This window comes from Copadichromis virginalis, linkage group LG7 (assembly GCF_057382275.1).
Source record: "Copadichromis virginalis isolate Kocher_CV1m ecotype Utaka linkage group LG7, C_Virginalis_male_GT1.1, whole genome shotgun sequence".
NCBI classification, from domain to species: domain Eukaryota; kingdom Metazoa; phylum Chordata; class Actinopteri; order Cichliformes; family Cichlidae; genus Copadichromis; species Copadichromis virginalis.
This window is the reverse complement of record NC_140624.1, coordinates 41,019,703-41,025,702: the sequence shown is the minus strand read 5'-3', so window position 1 is coordinate 41,025,702 and position 6,000 is coordinate 41,019,703.

Sequence of the window (6,000 nt, the reverse complement as noted above, 5' to 3'; positions counted from 1 at the left end):
GCAAGCATGTACAGGTTCCAACAACATGACAAGGGCTTCTTTATAAAGGGCCAAGACCTCAACTGGATGGAGCATCTTTGGAATAAAGTGAAATAGGATTTTAACAGCATGAATGCATCACTGGGATTTCTGCAGGAAACTGTGATATTATCAAACTAACATGAACCAAAATCCCTGTGGAGGATTTCTGTCACCTGTTTTGACTGCCTTAGAGTTCTGCTTCACAGGCTGCTCTAGAAGCAAAAAGATTTACTGTACTGAACATTAGTTAGTGTGCTAAATTTGGATACACAGTATACACTGCCTATTTATGTAATAGACATACATACTTTATCATTTCACCCAGGATTGCTTATAGAACAATATCCTCTGTTTTAGTGGCAAATGTTTTTTTTATATGTTGTTTCCACTGCTTTGTTACTTCATAGGGAAAATGATTGAAGGGTAGTGCACTCCAATAAATGAGAACAAATTTTAAAGCAGAGATCAACCTACTACACAATAAACTACTGTTTTCAAGGTTTCAAATGCAAGCTTGTGTGGCACTGGAATTATTTTCAAGACAAACAGGAATGATTATAGCAAAATAACATGTGCAAAAAAACAAAACAATCAAACCCTCGAAAACAACAGAGAAATAACAATGTTTGTTGGACTGTTTGCGAAAAAATATCTTACTAAAAGCAGGTCCTATTTTCCCGTCTCATCTGACACTGACGTGATATGGGTGTCAGTGATAGTTTTTCAGTTTTTCAGGGCTGTCTGTTTCATATCTCTGCTTCGGCACTTGCCCTTTGAAGTGATTATCACGTCAGATGTCAACACTGTAACAGGGAAATGCTGGCTAGATTCCTTAATCTTACACTCAACATGTGGCTTATGTGCTGTATTCACAGTACGGGATGTGTGAGAGTATTTGGTCATATTTTGGGTATTATGTTGCTGGGTGACCGTGGCTCAGGGGATTGGGAAGCTCATCTGTAACCGGAAGGTTGCCGGTTCGATCCCCCTGCTCTCTCTGTCCTGGTCATTGTGTCCTTGGGCAAGACACTTTACCCTACCGCCTACTGGTGTTGGAGGGGCCGACATGGCAGCCTCGCTTCTGCTGTGGCTACAACTGTAGCTTGCCTCTACCAGTGTGTGAATGTGAGAGTGAATGAATAGTGGAATTGTAGAGCACTTTGGGTGCCTAGAAAAGTGCTATATAAAAATGCAATCCATTATTGTGTGGGTGAGTGCGTCAAAAATGCTTTTTTTGTTGATGCTTGGTCGCCAATACTACAAATCCAGTCCTCTGTTATGTTGGCTATAATTATTTGTAACTATCAGGATAAGGAAAGCAGTTTTGAAAGTGTTATCATATCTGTTATTATATCATTTTTATTGGAATCCTTACAAAAATAATCCACAAAACACTTTGTTGCATGCCTCATAATAGAAATGTCTGATAATATTATTTATTCAAAAGTTGCTCTTTTGCATTTTCTCACTAAATATAATTTGAGAAGTTAAGCATGTTTTAACTAAACCCCAAGTGTTATTTTCATGAGCAGTGTGTGCCTAAAACAGTATTATTACCTTTATTTAACCAGAAAGTCCCACTGAGATCAAATCTCTTTTAAAAACTGAGATAAGGCTATACATACATTCATATGTGTCCAACCGTTCCATTCTGAGTCCCACAGGAAGAAGAAAGTAAAGGTAATTATTGGTACTTGGACAGAGAATGGTACAAAAGTGCCACTGAAAGTTTACCTATTATTGCTTTATAAAGAAAAATATGTTTTTTGTTAATGGGCAGGGATGGCCAGCCCAACAAATCATAAAAAATGCAATGGTGAGTCAGACTTTTCATTTGCAAAGAAAAGTAGCTTTCCTTAGAATAAATAGTAGAGCAACATTTATTTTAGAAAAAGTGAATTTATACTTTGAGCTTCCTAACTAAGATCACTGATGTGCATATTAACAAAATGCTCTGAGACTCCATCCAGTAAAGTTAAACAACCATTCGTGACTTAAATTTAGCTCGTGTTCCCTTGTGATGATTGTGTGAAAGTTTAGTTATAACTGCTTATTGAACCTAAAGAGCTGATATTTTCATGTCGAAAATCATCACAAATGATCATAGGTGGGCGTTCATCCATAACCCAGAGATCAAAAAGCTGCTTGTTGCTGAAAGCTTTGCAGTTTCCAAGCGTGAAAGCCAAACAGGTCAGATGCTTGACCAAGAGCATCACTTAATTTTTTTCCAAGATTTGCCAAGTACGAGGTCATACATTAAAAAGTTATAGTCTCAGTATAGAGTTCTATGAAACGGCCTGAGGCAATATAGAGATAATTTATCATATTTAAATTAAAAGCCTCATATATCCTGCATGCCATTGTACACCCATCTACAATTTGAAAAGGCTTTTTTTAATCATACCAACAGGATTTCTGTTTGCCACCTAGCCTGATTCAACTTCCTGTGAATACATTCTTGAAGTTAACTTCCCTGAAGTCTCCCTGGTGGAGATTTACCATGATTGACAGAGGCATAGTAAAAACAGTGCCCCTTCTGGAGGCAGGTCATAGGTGCATGAGAAGGTCATCCAAAGCCTAATTTAAATTAGATATATATATTTTTTTATTTTTACAGGCAAAGTCAAGGAACTTTATGATCAGGTCATGGACCATGTGCTACTTCATAGAGATTCCTTAAACTTTTACAGCAAATACTTTTAACACCGAATAGGGTTTTCAAATGTCTGGTTCCCAAAGTACACCAAAGGGCAAAGCCAACATTTCACATATGTTGTATTTATGCAAAAGAGTTTATATGCCAACTGAAATGTTCTTATGATTAAATAGTTGTTCTTTTGATTGTATGGCCAAGATATGGGTAATTTTTGCAAAATTATTGCTATTTTATGAGGTTTCATCTGGCTTGCAGTAACCTCCTCTAGCCTGTAGTTTGCCTCAATTGGCATACGCTTTCACACCACAAATGGTCTCACTGTTTCTGGTCCAGATCCAGCACTCTTATGAAGCAGTCCAAGTTTTTCTCAGAAGGTTTGTTTTCCAAGTGCCTGTTTAACTTTCTTCCCCGCATGTTACAATTTAGCCATCTTCTTCTGACAGATGACAAAGTTTGGGCCTGAGAGCTGTTGACTGACAGTCTGGGCCCTTGATAGGTCATGGGCTCATTTTTCTCACCATCTGATCATATTTAGGTAAAAGGATTTGCTTCTGTATGGACAACATATTATCCTAACAAGTTCAGATGCAGTAAGTTAAAAGATTCATTCATGTCTCTTTCTTCCGTAATAATACATAGTTTCAAAAGGTCCCTGATACATCTGGAGTTACCTCACAGCATATCAGTGCTCCTCTGATCAGTACCAGCATGTAGTATAGGCATATAGACATGTTATTCTGATACAGGTGTGATACCATCACTGTATTTTGTGATCTATTTTTCGACAATACCTACAATACCTCTGGATGGAGTGAATACCTCTTTCACTCCATCCATCCATCTCTTACTCTTTTACTCCAAACTCTTTTGTCTCCAAATCACTCCACTTCCTCTGATGTACTCATTTGTAATCTTGTCCATCCTGGTCACCCTCAATAAAAATCTTAGCATCTTCATCAGCTCTGCCGCTGTCCTGTCTGATGCACGCTTTGCAGGTTTTCTGTTTGTAACTTTTTGCAGCTCACTTTTTTTCCCACGCTGTTAGAAGCATTGACGTGTCAGTGTGCAGTGATGAACACTACGGCAGTAATATTTTACAGTTTTTTGAGATTTAATTACACTGCAATCAAAAGCAATTAAATGTCTGTGCTACAACTCCCAAAATAAGAGGGGTGTTTTTCCACATACGCATCAGTGACAACAGAATTAAATCGTAAATCAGTTTCTGACAGGGGCAGCTGCCATGCTGACAGAGGGCACATATAAATGATAGAACTGTACTAAAAAGCAGGAAAGAAAGAGGGGGCAGCATTTGTAGCACATGGTTGTCATGGCTCAACACTTCACCAATAATAACAGAGATCATGTCTTCCAGGGCCTTCTGGCATCACTCTCCTCTTTCCTGATTTCAAACCAGCAGCTGTTTGTTCGTTTTGCTCAACCATCTATCAGATCTCAGACTTATTAGGTGTCAGGAACAGTGTGCTTAATCATCACTGCAAGTCTTGTTTTCTTTGTGTCGTTTTGAAAAATGAAAAACAGAAAATGCAGACCTGACTTTATTCCAGGTGATTAATTCTGCTATTGCTGCTTAAGCTAGGCTTGGGATTCGCTGACTGATCCCTGTAGGCAACAGTGATTACAGTATTTCCACTGTTTGCTCACTCTATCATATGTTCATGCTTTCAATAGTTTGTCACTGCAATATTAACATTAGATTGTTAATGAATGGCAGCTAGATGAGAACAAAGAATAGCTCTCAGTGGTACTGAAAACAGGTGAGCTTGATCAGTTGGTAAACCTCCTGAAATAGTTATGTGCTGACATTTTGGAGGAACTGCTTGACTAGCATTAATTTCTGATATTTTTCTCCTCCATTTGTGCTATTGAGTTTGTCTATCTTTTCTGTGTTACTTTTACATTGAGTGTATGTGCTTCACACATCAACTGATTACTACTCCCCCGGTTTAGTTCAGTCATTTCATTAAAAAAGTGCACAGACTTCAGTGAACAAAAGACATTTTCTCTGCCATTTTAATTAACTTATCACCATTTATCTGTTTGTTTACATCTCTTTTTAGTGATGTTTAATATCACAGGCCCCAATCTAGTCAAATCTTTTGAAAACGTTGACATAATCTCCTGAAGACATCTGTCATTTATCCTTGGATTATACAGATATATGAAATACCACATTTATTTACAGACCAGTCAATGACAAATACAAAAAGATTGTAAAGTTTTTTCACCTTTCTTTGTTGAAATTGTTTGTTGCTCATTATAACATTATGAAAGCAAAACGTTTTTATTGAAGCTGGTAGAAGAGAATGCTGTTCAACTAAATAATTTGCACAAATGTTCTTTCAACTGAATCTGTGGTCCCATAGATCCAGTTTTTCCTTAACAATTAGGAAAGAACAGATGATGCTAATTAAAGTCAAACTGCATAATCACTGCCCTGAAATACTCCCAGAAACACTCAGTTACAATGTGGTGTTTAAATGATGCTATTTTCAGTTATATTCACTATTCAGATCTAACTTGACAAATCAAAGCCTATGACCAATATGGTATTATCAAACAACAAGTAATGCACTTTATAGCAATAGGGTTTTTAACTTACTATAACTATAATGAGCCACATGACTGCAACAGCAGTGTATTAATACAAACACTGCTTTTAAAAGCTCGTTTGATGTGTTACGGTTGGTTGTATCATGTCTGTCATGCCTCTAGTATACAGTGGTTATGAGTATATAATTATGGCTTCTGTTTCTCTCTTTCCTCCTGCCTTCATACCTGTCATAATCATTGTTTTGGAAAGACACGACAGCAGAAAGGACTTTTAAACGGATGGATTTAATAAATAGAGTTCCTCAGCATTATAGCCTACCTTTCCTGTAGCCCTGAGCCGTTGCTAGCTCTATTGCCTCTGGGTACAGACAGAGCCTGGGGATTGTGGCGCCACACAAACACCATTATCCTCCGTCAGCTCTCCTCTCATCTTCTTATCCTCCTCTCTCTCTCTTAGCCATGCTCGTTTCCCCCCACCTATCCTTTTCTAGCCCAGGTGGTGGACTGTGAAATCATATCCTCGTTATTGGGCCTTCTGTACGATGCCTTGCAGCATCCTGGGCCAATCCACACAAGTGATCATTTCTCACAAACTGTTGGTGGGGGTGAAAGAAGAGGAGAAAGCAGTGCGGCTGGAGGCTTAATGCTCTCAATGTATCTCACATCTGTGCCTGTCAATGTTGCTCTAGAACAGAATGGGAAGAATAATATGCATGTCACCTACACAAAGCTTGGCAACAAACAAATTG